We start from the raw sequence: 19,227 nt of genomic DNA, 5'->3' as shown, positions 1-19,227 counted from the left end.
ATAAGATACGAATTTTATTGATATTGTGTGATTATCCTTGCCAAAATCAAAGATAATTTCAAATTAATTGAATAATTATTTCCTTATATGATAAATGTTAATTATTTGATCAATTATTTTGCATGAAACTGAATTAGGTCAAAATTTGATAATCACAAAAAATTAATTGTTTAAATTATTTATTTGAATTTTGATCTAGATAGTTTTGAAATGTTTCAAAACTTACCCTCAAATTTTGAAATTTACATTTTGATTAAAAAGTTTAATTTTGAAATAATTAAATTCCAAACCCTAGAATTTTACATGTTTAAAATTCATCCCTATACTATTATAATATTATAAGAATAATTATTATATATGTATAAGATAAATGTTAGTCTTACCGTTAGTAGGTCTCATTCACGAAGCGGGTCTATAAGGGGGTATAAGGTTATGGCCTATAAAATGGTCGTTTAATGGGTGTCCACTCTCACCCACCACTTCCTTGATTGGTGGAGGGTCGTTAGCCGAACGGATAGAATAGGGCAACCAATTCCTCATTAAAAGTATAATGATTAATAAAGTAACTAAATGTTTTTATAAAATTCCTAATCTCAGTTACTTTAGGAAAAATATGAATTTGATGCTATTCCATGAAATTACACTTTGTACCCTTGCTAAGACGTTAGTGGAGCGTATGTTGTTAACCAACATACTAATTTGGCTCTAAGCAAAGGTAGCAAAGGGTGACTCGATGTTTGTCATAGATCAATGAAGCGTGTGTGGCTAACCGGCACATTGATTAGGTGACTATAACATTGGGGGCACCATGTGCATTTGCATGGTTATTCACACCTTGTTTGTGATCCCGGTATCCCAGTCAAAAACTTGAAGGGCATATCGAGATTTAAACATGTCATTGAAAAGTTCAATAAATCTCAAAAGATCTAGGAACTTCAATACATTTAAAACTTAGTCGTTTTGTTTTTCATGGTGGAAATTAGTGAATCGTCATTCACTTACCTTCAAATTATTTGCAATTTAAATTACGGCATCCTTTTTTTAAGTTGTAAATAATGTTGTTGGATCCTAGCCCTAATTTTTCATTTGGGTGTTTAATTGGGGATTCTTATCTAATCAAACTTTGTCTCTTTTCCTTTTCAGATGTCGAACTCAAACAACGCTTCAGGGCTCAAACTCTTCCGGCTCATTCTCAGTCATGAATTTGTGTGGGAGGGTGATCTTCAATGGGTCCAATTTCAATGATTGGATCTGCAACATCCGAATGGTTACCCGCTACGAGGACAAGGAGTATGTCCTCGAAAAGGAGTTGAAAGAAGTGAACATCAACATTGTTACTCCCGAGGGGATTTCTGCTTTTGAGGCCTATGAGCGAGATGCTACGAAAGTCCATTGCATCATGCTCGCCACCATGACTGCAGAACTCCAAAAGTCCTACGAGGACTTCTACAGCTATGAGATGCGTCAAGATTTGATGGATAGGTACCATCAAAGCGCGAGGCAGGAGAGATACGAGATCATCACTTCGATGATCACGACCAAGATGAGAGACGGAGAGTCTATCACTGCTTATCTCCAGAAGATGCAAAGATATGTTGACCGCTTGCAGAAGTTAAATGTGGACTTCAATGAGGAGCTGGCAATCGACATAATTCTTCACTCCTTACCGCCTTGCTAAAACTAGTTCCGCATGACCTACCACATGAACAAAGAGGAGGTCACATTGAGCAAACTTCAAGGTTTGTTGAGGACTGCTGAGAGCAACCTCAAGGATAAATTTGTTTCATGAACTCCTATTGCTGCCCCCGTCTTGGCTATTGGGCAGGGGAAGGGTAAGAAGAGGAAGGCTCCTTCCAAGAGCCACCATAACGGAAATTCCCATGATGACACCTCTTCTAGTGGAACCAAGGTTGGTCCCGCTGCACCCACCTCCAACCCAAAGGATGCAGAGTGCTACTACTGCCATGAAAAGGGGCATTGGAACCAAAGTTTCCCGAAGTATCTGCAAGATATCAAGGATGGGAAGATCAAGTCGTCCTTCACAGGTATTTATACTATTCAATCTAATAACTCATCACATGCTATTTCTTGGGTACTTGATACAGGATGTGGTTTTCACATTTGTTCTAATTTGCAGGGCCTAAGAAGAAATAGGGATGTGGAGCATGGGAAGATAAACTTGATCATGGGGAACATAAGATCGTTGTTTGTCACCAAGATTGGAGTTTACTCTTTAGTGCTTAGTAGTGGGTTAGGAATAGAGTTGAATAATTGTTGTTATTCGCCAGATATGGCAAGAAACATAATTTCTTTTCATGGTTTATATAAAAAAGAATTTAGATTTTTGTTTGATAATGAAAAGGGTTCTATTAATGCTTTTCTTAATGGTGTTTTCTATTTTGAAGCATTGCCTTGTAATGGAATATATGAAATTGTGATGGTTGTAGACAATTTAGGAAATGATGTGTTGTATATCGATTCTTCCAATAGTTTGGATACAACATGCGTGTGGCATTTTCGTCTTGGACATGTCAACAAGAAACGCATAGCCCAACTCCAAAAGGATGGAGTGTTGGAGTCATTCGACCTTAGGGACGATGACGTGTGCGAGTCTTCTTTACTTGGAAAGATGACCAAGTCACCCTTCACTGGCACTTGTGAAAAAGGTGAGGGTTTATTGGATCTCATACACACCGATGTGTGTGGCCCTTTAGATCCACCACAAGGAGGCAAACCGCTTCTATGTGACTTTCACCGATGATTATAGCAGATATGGGTATATCTACTTAATTAAGCACTAGTTAGAAACCTTTGAAAAGTTCAAAGAGTTTAAACAAGAAGTGGAGAATCAGTTAGGTAGGAAAATCAAGATGCTTCGATCCGTTCGAGGTGGAGAGTACCTTAGTCTTTAATTCCATGACTACCTAAAGGAATGCGGAACCGTTTCGCAATTGACACCGCCTAGGACACCGCAGTTGATTGGTGTGGCTGAGAGGCGTAATCGAACCTTTCTAGACATGGTTCGTTCCATGATGAGTCGTGCTTCGCTACCTATCTCATTCTGGGGGTATGCCTTAGAGATTGTCGTCCATATCCTTAACTTAGTCCCTACAAAGAAGGTTGCCAAAACACCTCACGAGATGTGGACATGGAAAGATCCCTCATTGGCATATATCAAGATTTGGGGTTGCGAGGCTTTCGTAAGACGAGAGACTCAAGACAAGCTGGAACCTCGCAGTGAGCGGTGTATTTTTATCGTCTACCCACAGAAGTCCTTTGGTTATCTCTTCTATAGACCGAGTGACAATGTTGTCTTCGTTGCGAGGATAGGGGTTTTCCAAGAGTGAGAACTCATAATCCAATGGGACAATGGGAGGCAAATCGATCTTGAAGAGCTTTAAGAATCGAACGATGAAGGAATTTCTGACACTGGCGCTCAACTTGAAGTGGAAACTCCTGTTGAACCGATTGACGAGTCATTACCTCTTAGACGTTATGAAAGGGTTAGCGTTCCACCCCAGTTTTATGGTTTCCATATTACTACTGAAGGAGATACATTTATTAGTGATAGTACACTAGTAAATTTGGACGAACCTAACAGCTATAAGGAAGCCATGGTAGACCCGGAGTCTACAAAGTGGAAAGAGGCTATGGACAGCGAGATTCAGTCCATGTATGACAACCAAGTTTGGAATTTGGTTGACAATGTGCCAGGTCGTAAGACGGTCGGGTGCAAGTGGATCTTCAAGAAGAAGACCGACATGGATGGGAAAGTACACACTTCTAAGGCGCGGTTGGTTGCGAAGGGCTTCACTCAAACTCCCGGAGTTGACTATGATGAGACCTTCTCACCGGTTGTGAAGATGAAGTCTATTAGGGTGATGCTAGCCATTGCTGCATTTCATGATTATGAAATATGGCAGATGGATTTCAACACCGCTTTTCTTAATGGGAAGTTAGCTGATGATGTTTTCATGAGCCAGCCAGAGGGTTTTGTCAATGCGAAGCATCTCAATAGAGTATGTAAGCTTGAGAAATCCATTTATGGGTTGAAACAAGTGTCTCGCAGATGGAATCTTTGTTTCGATTAGAAAGCCAAAGAGTTTGGTTTTCTGCGAAGTGAGGATTAATCATGTGTATATTTCAAAGCCAGCGGGAGTATAGTTAGCTTCCTCGTATTGTATGTCGATGACATATTGCTCATAGGAAACGACATGCACCCTGCAGAAAGTCAAGTCCTGGCTTGGGAAGTGTTTCGCTATGAAGGACCTCGGAGAGGCTGCCTATATTCTGGGAATAAGGATAGTGAGAAACAGGAGTAAGAAACTAATAGGACTTAGTCAGAATACTTACTTGGACAAGGTACTAAAGAGTTTTAGTATGGAGAATTCCAAGAAAGGGGATTTACTGATCCAAAGCAATACCAAGTTGAGTAAAACTCAAAGTCCGAGTACCAAGGCCGAGATAGCAGAAATGAGTCGAGTACCTTACGCTTCCGCAGTTGGCTCGATCATGTATGCTATGACTTGTACTCTCCCTGATGTGGCCTTCTCTTTGAGCATGGTCAACAGATATCAACGGAACCCTGGTAGAGCGCATAAAACCGCAGTCAAGAATATTCTTAAGTTCCTTTGGAGGACCATACCGCAGTCAAGAATATTCTTAAGTACCTTTAGTATGTACTTGACCCGGTTGAGCATGGTCCTTTTGGGTTGTCTTCATCAAAGCAACTTGACATGATGATTTATAAAGAAATAGGATATTGTGGTTTATTAATATATTATAAGAATAATATATTAAAAGAGAAATCATATTTGTTTAATTAATATTAGTTAAATAATTAATTAAGAATTAATTGTTGTGACTAAATGAGATTAATTAAATAAAGGGGACTGGACTGCAATTATAAGATAATTGAATTTTGGGCTAAGAATCCTTATGGATTAGGGCATGGACGAAATTAAGGTGGAGTCCGTCTTGAATTCGTCCAATGGGGGCCTTATTCTGGAAGGTTTTGTGGACTGCTTAAGGCCTAAGCTATCCAATTAGGGTTTTGACAGAAACCCTAGCAGCTCAAGTATAAAAGGACCCCTAAGGCATCAGAATTCAGCCAATTGATCCCTTGGAAGCTAGGAGCCGAATTCTAGCCTCTCATCCTCTCTCCTAAACATCATCCTCTTGCCTTGGTGTTTGTAAGCCATTAGAGACATCGCATTTGAGGTGCTTGGTTCTCGTAAGCTTTGAAGATTAAAGTTTCTTACTACAATCAAGATGTAATATTCTTACTTGGTTATTTATATAGATCTCAAGTTTTGTAGGATGCTAGATTAGGGTATTCAAGTCTTGGATGAATTGCATGTACAATAGAGAAACCTAGATCCAAGCTTTAGGGTTTTGCATGAGCACATAGGATTGTTCTTTTGTATAACACCCATCAGGGCCATCATTAGTTAGTTACTTTGGAAGCAAGTCAGGATAATCCGGATTTAATGAGGATTTAGGGTTATCCAAACTAACAACTTTTGTTAGTTTTACCATAATCACCCTCAAGAAATTGAATTTTCCACTATGTTCCCATATGTAAAATTCGGTGAGGTTTTGGGGCGCTGCCCCTTGGACCCCGCTAGGGGCACTGCCTCTAGACCCCGCCAAAGGGGCGCTACCCCCGGACCCCCGACTAGTCGTCGAAGCGGCTTCTAATTCGATCTTATACATGCGTGCACTCCGCACAACCCCGTACATATATTATAGTACAAAGTATGACCCTCAGAGTGAGCTCATTTTGCTTCGATCTTAAATGGGCATCGTTAAACTTTTCTTTGGCCTGAGAGCGTGCCAAAACGTTCACATGGAAGAGTTTGCTTTGTGTTTTGATATAGGGTTATGTGGGTTGATTGAAGACATTGTGGTTTGCGGGGGTCCGTTCTTTGGGGACCTTCAATGGCGAATGGCTTCGTTACCAGTTAGGTTTGGTGGCTTGGGGTTGTACTCAACAGTAGAGGCTTCCTCATATGCTTTTGTGGCCTCACGAGCTCAATCGTGGGTGTTACAAGACCACGTCTTACGAAATAGTGACATATGTGGTATGGATTAAAATTATGTTTGTGCTTTGGCCTGTCTTCGTGATACGATTACGGGCTTTGACTTCAGCGGTTTTACAAATAAGGACACTGACCCTCCAAAAGCCCAACATTCATTGGCGAGTGCCCTTTTTAGTAAAATTGTCCAAGACATGGAAGTTCACTTCGACATGACGATTAGGCAAAAAGCAATTTTTGAGTGTCTAAGGGCCGCACATGCTCAGGATTTTCTTATGACTATTCTTATTGACGGTCTTGGCCAGCATAGGTCGTCAGTGGAGTATTGTGTCATCCTCAAGTGTCACCTTATGATCCATTTATTTCCAGCTGACAAAATTTGCCCTATTTGTTGCGAGGCATGCTTGAACTCATTTGGGGAGCATGCAGTTCATTGTAAAGAGTTCTCGGGTTTCAAGTACTGACACAATCTGGTTAGTGATGTGTGTGAAACAAACTAGTTTTAATCCTACTAACTTAGACACAAAATAAACACACGAAAGGCAGTATACCTATCGATTAGTAATATAGTTCAAGCAAGTAGGGTATCGAACACAGGGAACGGTAAACAATTAAAATAAATGATAATATTATCTAAATAAAACAAGTAATAGAAAATGGGTTTTCTCTAGTTTTGCAAGACTAGAAACTTAAACAATTAACTAAAATTTAAACTAAGAACTAGATAAACAAAGATTCAACTAAATTCAATAACGAAGGGAACTTCTGTTTAGTTCAACTCAATTGATCATATGGTTGATATTATGATAATAGTGCAATGGATTAATTCTTCTATTGGCTACCGATTCAAGTGATTAGATTCACGTTCGCTGCACTAATCCTTAGAGAACAAACTAACTCAAACAGTGGCCAATTGTCTAATTTAATTCAATTCACTAGGTTATTTATTCGGGTTAATTTAGACTTGTAATGGTTAACTAATTTGGTCCTTTAGTTAACCTCTTGTTGATGGTCATCATACAAGCTCACACATGAATTTACCTATTTTTCTTATTAATTCTAGTTTCATGTTCATTAATCCTAGACATATGATAAAGTGGTCCCATAAACATATGAGGTTAACAACTAAGAGATGTTCATGCAGCTTAATTATCTTCCTATTAACAGAAAAATAGTTATCATTCACACAAAATCACCAATATTAAATCAATCCTACCATTAATCAAACCATAGTTTCAACATTGTCTCCCCAAATAGAAGCTAAAAGGTTTTAGCTCATGATTAAGGCAGTAAAACACTCAAAAACGAAATCAATTGGTAAAAACATAGTTCAAACAAGAGATTAGGTAAAGAGTAAACTTGATTTTGCCTTAATTCTCCTCAAAATCGAATGTAGGGTTAATTCTTCACTTTCCAGAGCTTCACCAGCGCTTTCAATCGTATCTTAGCCTCCAAGGGTTCCTCTCTATGCTAGGGTATCGATCTGAAAGTCCCTTTGTATAGATTTTCACAAAACAGAGGCTACTCGGCGAGTCTGTCACTTAAAACCCGTGTACGGCAAGTCAGCGCGTCCAGAATCACGAAAGTTCGATACAACTCGCCGAGTAATCGACCCTACTCGCCGAGTACATTTCGTATCAGAATTTTCTCAAAACACGAAAGTCGTCCGAAATTATGTCTACTTTTCAGAACATTTTGAATCTCGTCAATCGGAGTTACGGTTCATTAGATATGGCCAAAACACTGACGAGGGGTCAAGCTGTCCAGCAACATCCTTCTTTTCTTCAAAATCCAAGATCCAAGCTTCCAATCGCTAGTTCTGCTTCCTTTTCCATCTGAGCATGTAATTGTTGCTGAAAAATAAAATTATAAACTAATTAAGCACCTTTTGTTCATTAAATGAGATAAAATCAACATAAAGTATTAAGATAATGCATGAATTTTATAACTAAATATGCTCATATCAGTTAGGGATGTTCTTTTCGACATATTTAGGCGCGCTAGGACTTCTGCCAATAAAGAGGCCCCTGTGAACTTTCTAATTGACCCATTGGAAGGAAGTTAACACTTAGACCAGCTGACGTTTTAGTATTTGGATGGGCTGGAGGAAAACATGCATGTGTGGATCTAAAGGGGGTTTCCCCTCTTATGGGCTTGGGGAGTGGAGTTTTCACTATTGGGCAAGCTGCTTTAAAAGTTGCATCAAACAAAGTGGTAAAAACATGGGAAAGCGTGCATGGAAAATCAACACACGTTTATACCATTTGCATTTGATACTTTCCGTTTCCTTGCGCCATAAGTCGTGGAGCTGCTCAATAGAGTCCATTGGGTCATGCATAGTAATGTTATGACTTCAAGATCTATAGATGTTTTTAAAAGAATTAGTTTTTTCATCCAAAAAGAGGTTGCGACACAACTTCTTGTTCGTTTACCCGCAACGTATATGTGAATCTTTCTTATGAATTTGGTATGAAAATAGACCTGATCAGGTGGATCAACTAACTTTCAAAAAAAGTTGTAAACTTTTGATGGTTATAAAAGTTCAAATCTTAAAAGAAAAGGGAAAAAAATCAAAACTACTTAAAATATTTATTTAGATTTGAAGTTTTTTCAAATAAATTAAATAATTAACTTTTTTTGTTTATTCATAATTAAGTTAGATAATAAAAAACAGTAAAGTTTAAAATTTTGATATTCATTCCATTAAATGATTTTTTTTTGGTTATTTTGGTATAATTAATTACTCGTTCAATTAGTCTAGCTCAATTCAAACAAGAATAATACGATCAATGTAGATCTGAAAAATATAAATATATTATTTATAATTTATTTCAATTAAAAATAACTATATTACTATTAAACTTGATTCCTCTAATGTTCTATTATTCCGAAAACGTGTAAATACTACCACCATATGTATTTGACTTTAGGGGATAATCAATATGATGTCATGTATACATTGAACCTAAAGTACGTAAGAACAAGCGTTAAGGCAAAAAGTACAATAAAACATCATCTATAAAAACACATGTTTCTTGCTAATCATGTTGAGTCTCCATGATCAATATGATACTTTCAGATCATTTCAATTTTCTTTTTTTATGAAAAAACGTCTTACATAATATTAAACATGTTAAACACCAAACCGATTGTTATTTTGTCCTCTTTTGGTGGTTGGAAGTAAATACATGTTTCCCACAACCAAGCAGATTCAATTATTAACAAGTCACGCAGCAACCAAACACGAAACTCGTTTATATATGGTCATTTTACAAAAATTAAAACTTGATATTTTTGTAAAAAATATTATATGCAAAAATTATATATATAGTTCTTAATATGTATTGTTGTCAATTAATATAGATTTAATAAAGGAAATTTGCATATTTTAAGGGATCATAGATTCTATTAGTTTTAAAAATCTGATTTTACGAATTATAAGGTTTTTAATTCGGACATTCTGACAGAATATATTTGAGTATGCTCAAAAAAAATTCTAGAACCATAAAATAATAAAAATATTCTTGAACATATTTCTTGTAAAATAACAAATTCTCGAATCAGCAGTTGAAGAATTAAAACAAAAATTATATTAATTCTTATAGAATACATGTAACAATTGCTAAAAATTACATTTGTTGTTAAAGAATAACACTAAAAAACTATAAAATCGGGAAAAAAAAACATCAAAATCTAACAAATACACTAAGTTATTCTAAATGAATAATGTTGCTAAGAGGCGTCGTTCAAATTTCGTGGTCTGTTCTTCAAGCATCAGCTTCTGTGGAAAATAATTCAATGAATAAATTAGTGAGAAAATATTCATATTCCATTCCAGCATGAATGGAATTCGTGATTTCATTATGATAGAATTGGAATTCATTTACCAATAATTATATTAATTCGGGGCATTCTAACAGAATATGTTCATGATTATCATAAAAACATTTTTTTTTTCTGATAGAATATTATAAACTAAGAAATATCATTCCGTTTAAACATTTTACCGAGCGCTTGGTGTGCATCAAAACAACTTTCATTTTCTTATAAAAATTAGACAATCAGAACAAATTCCCAAAAAACCTAAACACATCGAGTCTATCAATGACATCATTCAAGACTGTATTTTTGAATCATCCAACAGAAGATTCCTAATTTCGTACATTTTTATTGGGGATTTCGTTTGGGATGGTTCAAATAACGAAAACTAGGGCTTTTCTGCCAATTCGAACTCAAAGAACACCTGATCGATCGGCCTACATGTCTATGAAATACTAAATGCTAACAGATTATACAAACTAAGCATTCGTCACTGCAAATAAAACTACTTATTGATATGACTAATATCTATTAACAGCCTCGATTAACTCAGAGAGCAGAGCACAAAAGGGGCAAAACCTGAAATCAGAATCGACCTCCCTCCCGTGCGCAGAATTGACATCGAATGATTTCTGATGGTCGAAGGAATTTCCATGTGATAGATAATCTCAATTCCAGGAGGTGCTACCGGTACATCGCCATGGTTGATCAGCAAAAACTTCTTGATTACTGTCAAACAGTCGTATTTCGCAAAAGCCCTCTCTGCTCTTCCTGATTCTTGTATTAATTTCCTAAACTTTATGAAACTCATCTCCATGTAAACAGAGTGAGGGAAAGAAGAAGAAGAAAGAGAAGAAGAAGAACCTGGAATTGAGAGATGTAGAAATCGTCTCCAAACGATTTGGTGAATAAGTGAGTTGGATTGATAGGGTATCTTGGAAAAAATGGAATACCGAGAGAAACGATTCCTTTAAATCTATTTGGCAGGAAAAGACTCAGATGTCATACGACGGTTGCGCCCCAATCGTGTCCCACCACAAACACCTAATATTCATACTTACACAAAATTAACCCTAACGTTGATTAAAGCTTCATCGCCATTAAAGCCAAATACGACATACCTGTTGTTGATTGAAGTGATCTAGAAGGGCGATGAGATCACCGACTATGTGGAAGAAGGTGTAGGAAGAGGGAGAGGATGGGGAGTCAAAATCGCCATAGCCGCGGAGGTCAGGTGCGACGACATGGTAACCATGGTTACTTAAGTGAGTGATCTGATGACGCCATGAAAACCAGAGCTCCGGGAAGCCATGGAGGAGGAGAACTACAGGTCTGTCGCCTTTTTCTGCAACATGCATCGATATCTCGTTGGTTTTGATTTTATAGTGAGCTATTTCACCCATCTTCTTCATCCATTCCATTTCCATGTCTGGCGGAGTCGATGAATATAAGAGAGGAGGGAAGAGGCGGACTAGAAATTGGGTTTTAAAACTGATATCCCTAAATAAAAGGGATATTAACTAATTTATATATTTACCATAATTAATTAAGTATAAGATTACATATTTACCCTTTTGAAATGATTGGCCTGTATTTACTCATACAATAACACAATAATTAGTTTAAACAAATGAACCTAGCTCTCTCTCTCTCTCTCTATATATATATATATATATATATATATATATATATATATATATATATATATATAAACTAATGTTAAACTCTTTTTTATTAACTAATAACGTGTTGCTAACAGATACATAAGTTAATGCAAAATATTTTTTAGTAACACTTTTTATTATCACATAAGTTAACAAAAATCTTGTACAAAAGACAAATGCTTATTAAGTTAAACAATGCATTGAGAATGTTGTATATTATTCAAACATAATTATTATAAATACATTCTTATTCTTGAGGGTTATATATGAAATTTTTGTTGGATTAATTTTGTTATGTAATTTTTTCATAAGGGCCAAAAGTGCAAGTTTTTATACTTGTGGACCGCGGCTCGTTTTTTCTCCTTCTTATATTGCAGATGGACGCGCGGGTTATGTTTCGGTTGGATATTACTTGGATCCGATATGTATTTTGATTAGTTTGTTCACTGTAAAGTATATATCGATTGTGTGTGTGTGTGTGTTTGTTTCTCATAAGTGAGAAACAACACACACACACACATAACTCACATTTTTCCCTCATTCTTTTTATCGTCGTCTTCATGTTAGGGTTTTGAGTATGTGAGTCTAGTAATTTCATAGATTTCTTCTTTGTTATTAGATTAGGTGAGTCTACTGTAGGGAGTGGCTTATAGTGAGGATTTTTGTACAGTATGAGTGATTTTTTATAGAGAGTTTTCATTTGTAAGTTCTTTGAAGCCAACTGGTTCTTCGTTTATAATAAAAGAATTGTTGATGTTGGGAATTTCTTTGTGTTTTTAGTTAGTATTAGAGCCAAGTCGCTTGTTTTTGTTTAGGGTTTGGTGTTATTCTCCGAATTTCTAGTTTAGGGTTTCAGATTTAGGTGTCTAGGCAGCTCTAGGGTTTCTAGGGTTTGTGTTAGGGTTTTATTGTTTCGATTGTCATAAGATCTTTAGATTGTTTGGTATTTTATTAACTTTGGTAGTTCTTTTGTCGCTATCTCTTAAGAGTAAACAAAGAATGGTTGATAGTAAACGCTCACTGTTAACTATTTGTGAAACCTAATGGCCAACAACATTAACCTTCGGTCAACATTAAAAGGTGTGCAAACAAGAAACTACTAGCAGAGTTGGTTATTGGCATTTGAATGACCTACTTCTTTAGTGGTAGATCTGTGATTAGATCTATCGAAACTACATTGCATCTTGCGGTTGCAATTTTTTATGGATCACTGTAAGTTGTTCCCACTCTTGACTTTATTTTTTCAGGTTATTTGTTCTGGTTGTGTATTGATGTATTTCTATTTGATTTCGTTTTTTTTTTGTTTACTCCTGTTGTGATTGATCTATTAGTTATATGTCTAATGCTGCTAGTTTTCGTTTGTCATTCACTCTGTTCTGGTCTCATATGACTATGAATCTAAGTTGAATTATAGAAACTTTAGGTTAATCTTCTAGTGTTGGATTCTCATATTTCTAATTAATCATGTGTTGACTTTGTTGTCTTGTAATCATGATTGGAAAACCATAAACAAGAGAGTCTTCTAATAAAACTAACTATTGATTTTGTTGATCCTTTTTACTTGCATCCATCTGATAACAGTGTTACTACTATCATTAACTCTAAGCTTCTTGGTACTGAAAACTTTAGAATCTGGAAAGTTCTATGACTAGAGCATTAAAAACTAGGAATAAAAATGGTCTTATTGATGGGACTGAGTTTAAAGATAAGAAGGATCTTGTTAAGTCTCTTAACTTAATGATATTATGTGTTTTTGGATTCTTAGCTCTATGTCCGAGTCCACTTATATTGGACATGCATGTTCTGAATTTGCTCTTGATATGTGAACTGAATTATATGATACTTACTTCTGTTTTCAATATACATCAACACATCAATTCTGTTACTCAAAGTGGTTTGTTTGATTACTATAAAAAACTTGATGGGTTGACTAATTGTAGTGAGTGTGCTTGTGAAGCTGTTATACAGTTTAGTAAACATTCTAAACTCGTGAAGTTAATGCAATTCTTAAGTGGTCTTGATGAGTCTTTTACTCGGGTTGTAAAGATTGAGTCAGTATTTTGAATAAATCTTTATGTTCCAATCAACATGAATATTTGTGTAACAAAATGGGTTTGATGGATGGTTTCCATAAAGAATAAATATATTTCTAAGAGTAAATTACATGAATGGTCCCTATAGTTTAGGGTTATTTGCACGTTTGGTCCCTAACTTATTTTTTACTCGGAATGTCCCTACAGTTTGTTTTTGTTGTGTGCTTAGTCCATGTCTTACCTAAAAAGACTATTTTACCCTTGATTTTTTAATTTATTTAAATAAGGTGGGGTAGGTAAGGTAAGGTGAGGTGGAAGTGAGGTTGGGGTGTGTTTATTTAAATAAATTAAAAAATCAAGGACAAATTAGTCTTTTTAGGTAAGACAGGGACCAAACACACAACAAAAACAAACAGTAGGGACCTTCCGAGTTAAAAAAATAAGTTAGAGACCAAACGTGCAAATTACCCCAAACCATAGGGACCATTCGTGTAATTTACTGTAATTCTAATGATTTGTTTGAGAGGGGGTGTATAGAATGTCATATATTTATCAAACATAACTATTATAAATACATTCTTGTTCTTCAAGGTTATATACGATATATTTGTTGGATTAATTTTGTTATGTAGTTTGTTCATAAGGGCTAAAAGTGCATTTGTTTTAAATTATGGACTACGATTCATTTTTTCTCTTTCTTATATTGCAGATGGATGCACGAGTTATGTTTCGATTGGATACTACTTGGATCCAATATGTATTTTATCCGAATTTTTCTCCAAAGTATATATTGATTAAGTGTGTGTTTATTTCTCATAACTGAGAAATATCACACAAACACACACAACTCACAGTTTTCCCTCAATCTCTCATAGTCATCTTCATGTTAGGGTTTTAAGTCTATAAGTCTTGTAATTTCATAGGTTTATTCTTCATTGTTAGATTAGGTGAGTGTACTATAGGAAGTAGCTTGGAGTGATGATTGTTGTAGAGTGTGAGTGATTTTTTGTAAAAATTTTCTATTTGTAAGTTCTTTGAAACCAAATGGTTCACCCTATATAATAACTATATAATAAAAGAACGGTTGATGTTGAAAATTTCTTTGTGTTTTTAGCCATGATTAAAAACTATTTTTTTAATAACACCTTTTTATTGTCACATAAGTTAACAAAAATCTTCTACGGAAGATTATTAAGTTTAACAATCAATCCCAAATACTAGGGTGATAATGATGACACGACATAACAAAAATATATATGACATAAAATGAAATTTGGACGAAATCGAAAATAAGTTTGTATCCGTGTCAACTGTAATAAAACAAGACGTCATGTCGTGTCGTGTTTAAAATTCAACAAAAAAAATTGGCACAATTTAATTTGTGTTTGTTGTGTTTTTCGTGTTATATATGATTAAGAATAAATTAAATAAACTAATAATTGTATTATTTTATCTTTGTCGTGTTTATCCTGTTTTAATCGAATTGTTTTCATATTAATTAAGATAAACATAACATTGTGTTGTGCCGTATTCATGTTACATAAAATTATGCCGTATCACGAAAAAAATAAACATGATACGATTGACAAGTTTAACATTCCTACCAAATAACCTCTCATACCATCCAAAACAATACGAGTTTATTACAAAACTTTACGGGTCCAATAAGTTTTTCAAAATTAAACAAATTATTTTGAAACTTTTTAAAAACATAGTTTTTTTAGTCTTTTCAATTAAGATAAATATTTTAGGGGACATTACACCCCGCTCCCGAGTTCAACTTAAGGAGAGAAAAGAAAAGAAATGGGTGGAAATGAGAGGAACGTAAGAGAGATTGATGCTCCCGAGTTTCATTAAATGAAGAAAGTGGAAAGAAATGGAATGATCACTTTCTCTCATAACTTTCCTTCCGATTTGGAAGGATTTGAAAAGAAAAAATAAAATGTTTAACTTTACTTCCATTTCTCTCCAACTCGGGAGCACAAAAGACAAATTTGTTTTCCTTTCTTTTCTCTTCTTTTCTCTTCTTACTTTGTTTTCTCTTCTCTTCTTTTTTTTGCTTCAACTCGGGAGCGGGATGTTAGAGAACAATCATAACCACATATATTTCAGATGTCAAAAAAAATAATAATAAATAAATAAAAAGATTATCAATGATTTTCTGTCATTTTTATTTAAAAATCTTAGAATTTGATTTTTTTTTTTAAATCAACATTCTAAAAAATATCCTAATTGGATATTATATAGAAATGTAATATATAAAATATTCTATCATAGTTATTTTTTATTTTATTTTTCACATATATTTTTATAAAAATGTCAATAAGGTGTCGAAATGATGTCTTATTAGCAGCATCATTATTATAATTATGAATACATAATAAGATAATCACCGTCTCCTAAAATCATGATATAATTACTCGGTTAAACATAAACATAGAGATAAAATAAAATCACGGACTATCGTTCTGATTTGGAGACAAAAGATTACATAAATAGAGAAATAATATGATTATATAACTAATACGGGAGCATTTTATTATTCAATTTTTCAAAGAAGATCTAAATTAGGGATTCTAGATAACAACAAAAAAAAAAAAAAAAAAAAAAAAGTTTTTTATTAAAAAAATAGAATAAGTTGAAAACTGCAATGAAAATGAAATTCGAACAATCAATAATAAAAACATTTGTTTCTAAGTCTATTTCATCTATTATTGTTAATTAAACATAGACAGGTATTGCCAAATTGGATTCAAAAAATTGTTTACTTTAGTACAAAAGAATATTATCAAGCTCTAATGTCCTTATTTGTCAAAATGTTTAGCTAAAACAAGTTCTTTATTAATCTTACTAATCAAATTTAAAGAATATCTTAAAATTCAACTGAAAGAATGCGTTAATGTTTATACAAGTTTTTACCGAAAATGTTTAGTCATTTTTCACAAGCTCGGAGAGCTTAAAACTGCCATAGAAGGATAATCGCCATAATATAGTTGGACTTTAACGATGAACGAGGAACCAGATAAGAATAAAATATTTTCTTTGATGAATCTCAGATTATTAAATATTAATAATGTTAATAATATAATTATGGAACTCCAAATAGTCCTAAGCTAGAGAAAATATTTTATTGATATACTTGCTAAAGTATAAAAACCAATACTTTATTAAATGTGGAATGTGTCTTTTTCAGTATTACTATTATTATTTTCTCGGCCGTTACGTGGAAAAAACCGGTCTTTGAATTTTCAAAATGAGTTGGCACAGCCCACGTGCTGTCTCCTTGAAACGATGACGTCATCCATGACAAATATTGCAGTCCTTTCTGCGCCTTATCCGCTAACTTTTCAGCTGGTATGACACGTGGCAGCGCGTCGAGTTGTTGGATGGGCCCATTAAAACAGGTTAGTAGAACTCTCTACAAATAGGCATATTCGGTATATACGTAGTTACAAAAACCTGTTTGTTTCTTTTGTGAGAACTGCAGTAACAACCCACTACTTTGAATTTATTACAAAATATACCCTTACAATTTTCGATATGATCGCCAACTGCCACAACTCAGACAAGAAAGTTCACCGTTGTATCCAAGAGGCCTCTTTGCAACATGTTATTTGATATTTGGTATTATTTTTATAGTAAAAGTTTACAATAGCGATGTATTATTAAATAATATATAATATTAAATGACACATAGGTTTAACTTTTGTACTGGCATAGAACCATCTATTGCAACAAATATCAATTAATTGCTAATTGGTATAAAATTTAGGTTCTGTTTAATTAAAAAGTTTATAAGTTAGCTATATCAAACAACTTGTCAAAAGCTAACTTATAGTTATAAACTATTTTATTGTCTTAACAAACAATAAATTGCAAAAAGCTAAAAGGATAAACTAGGTTACAAGTTAGTTTATATGCGGCAAACAAAACCATAATAATGTGATTAACTTTTTATAACAATTAACATGTATGTTGCGCTGAGAAATATCTAATCATTATGTTTGTCACTTTCATATACTTATATGACAAGAGTATTTCTATGGTAACAGCGTCTACTCGTACAACTAGGATAAAGTCCAATGTAACAAACTATCATTGTCCATATATATAATAACACCCTAAATAAATAGATTCCCAATGACACCTTAATTAATGCATGAAATGGTGTAATGAAAATGATTCATCATGCAAATTGCAATATATATATATATATATATATATATATATATATATATATATATATATATATATATATATATATATATATATATATAGAGAGAGAGAGAGAGAGAGAGAGAGAGAGAGAGAAAGAGAGAGTGTTAGGTTCAAATGTTTTCACTATCTATTGTGTGCATGTATGATTAATTCTGGACCAATCATTTTAGTTATTTTAAGAAAGTAATTAATGCATATTAAATGTTGAAGATGTAATTAATATACATTATATCTTCAACATGTAATATGCATTAATTACTTTCTTAAAATAACTAAAATGATTGGTCCAGAATCAATCATACATGCACACAATAGATAGTAAAAACAAAATAATCTAACCCTATATATATATATATATATATATATATATATATATATATATATATATATATATATATATATAATGGATGCAGTGTATCACAATACACAACACTAATATGATCACAAGCATGCATCACGCTACAACCATGACTTTAGCCCAAAACACTGTACGCCAAAAGATACCTTTTGAAGCAGCTCACACCATAATAAGGGTATAAAAGATTGTACTTCAAAGTTTAGGTTAAACATTTTTCTTATCAGAAACGGCTCGATGTATTATAGTATATAGACGTATTAACAAAACTAAACATATTTTAAATTGTTATTAAAGAAAATAACTTTTATATATATATATATATATATATATATATATATATATATATATATATATAACCAATAAGTCCGGAATGAATCATTTCGGATTAAATGTACTTTTTTGACAAAATACATTTTGGACCGATATTTAGGAGCCATGACAGAAATGCAAATGCCGTATTTCAAAGAAAAAAAAATCCCCATGGAATTTCAAGAACGTTTCTAAAATTTTGAGAAATAATAATTCGTTTTTTTTATTAATTAGACAAAGAAAAGGTGTTTTTATTTTTTTGTTAATAAACTCGTTTACAAGATTTAGTTTAGTTAACATCCAAATATTATAATACCAAACATGGATAACATAAGAACAATCATATTTTAGTTAAAAAAAAAAGACTTAATTTGATATTTAGATAGTTTTCAAACCCACGAACTCACATCATATTCCAAATGTAGGTTCAACACTAAATCATTCGCTAGAGCGGCTAGACTCTCAATTGATCATTTGATCTCCTTATGTGTATTTAAATGAGAGATATGAGGAATCCATTTATAATTAAAACTGATTTCGTAATAGTTTCAGTACATTGACTACTTCATCCACCACACAAGCCATAATGTTGGTCCAACCATTCTCTTGAGTATTTAATTACAAGAAACAATGTATCCACCAAAGTGACAGAGCGTACTTTCAGAAATTAGAAATAGTCAAAATTAAGTATCACTTTTTCTGATTTTCCCAATAAAAACGATTAATTGTTATCCTTAAAAGGTCAAAAAGTCAAATATTGTTGGTGGTTTTGTATCATCAATGTGTAT

The 19,227-nt window shown here is 33.7% G+C and overlaps 1 pseudogene; it reads right to left on the bottom strand.

The window, feature by feature from the left end:
- Positions 1-10,401: 10,401 nt before the first annotated feature.
- On the bottom strand, positions 10,402-11,278 carry LOC145098526 (epoxide hydrolase 3 pseudogene; annotated as a pseudogene).
- Positions 11,279-19,227: the final 7,949 nt, after the last annotated feature.

This window comes from Lactuca serriola, chromosome 4 (genome assembly GCF_051521515.1).
Source record: "Lactuca serriola cultivar US96UC23 chromosome 4, Lser_US96UC23_V15, whole genome shotgun sequence".
In the NCBI taxonomy this organism is placed as follows: domain Eukaryota; kingdom Viridiplantae; phylum Streptophyta; class Magnoliopsida; order Asterales; family Asteraceae; genus Lactuca; species Lactuca serriola.
The sequence above is the reverse complement of the archived record's forward strand: the minus strand, read 5'-3'. Positions and strand labels throughout refer to the sequence as shown.